This window comes from Colobus angolensis, unplaced genomic scaffold (genome assembly GCF_000951035.1).
Source record: "Colobus angolensis palliatus isolate OR3802 unplaced genomic scaffold, Cang.pa_1.0 Scaffold462, whole genome shotgun sequence".
NCBI lineage: Eukaryota > Metazoa > Chordata > Mammalia > Primates > Cercopithecidae > Colobus > Colobus angolensis.
In genome coordinates this window covers 377,179-377,595 of record NW_012118066.1, presented here as the reverse complement: position 1 = coordinate 377,595, position 417 = coordinate 377,179, and positions in this window count along the sequence as shown.

Here is a 417-nt window from a genome sequence, read left to right as displayed (position 1 = left end):
CAGGATGGTCTCGATCTCCTGACCTCATGATCCGCCCGCCTCGGCCTCCCAAAGTGCTGGGATTACAGGCGTGAGCCACCGTGCCTGGCCTCATTGCTTCTTTAGGCTGGGACCAGATCCCAAATGGTCCATTTGTAAGACAAACAGCAGGGTGGACGTGGCACTGTGCTCATAAGGGAAATGCCAGATTCATCCACGAGGCATTTCGAATAGACTTTACCCCATCACGATGCCAACCTTTTTGAGGATGGGGGCTGTGTTTCTTTGCACAACGTTAGGTAGGGACCCCATTGCCCCTATATCCTGCCTCAAACATGGGGCCTCTTCAATCAGTGTTAGCTGAAATGTGTGTCCTTTCCATGTTTATCGTATTGGAACAAATGGGGCTCTAGACACCTTTCTTTTGCTGCATTCCCT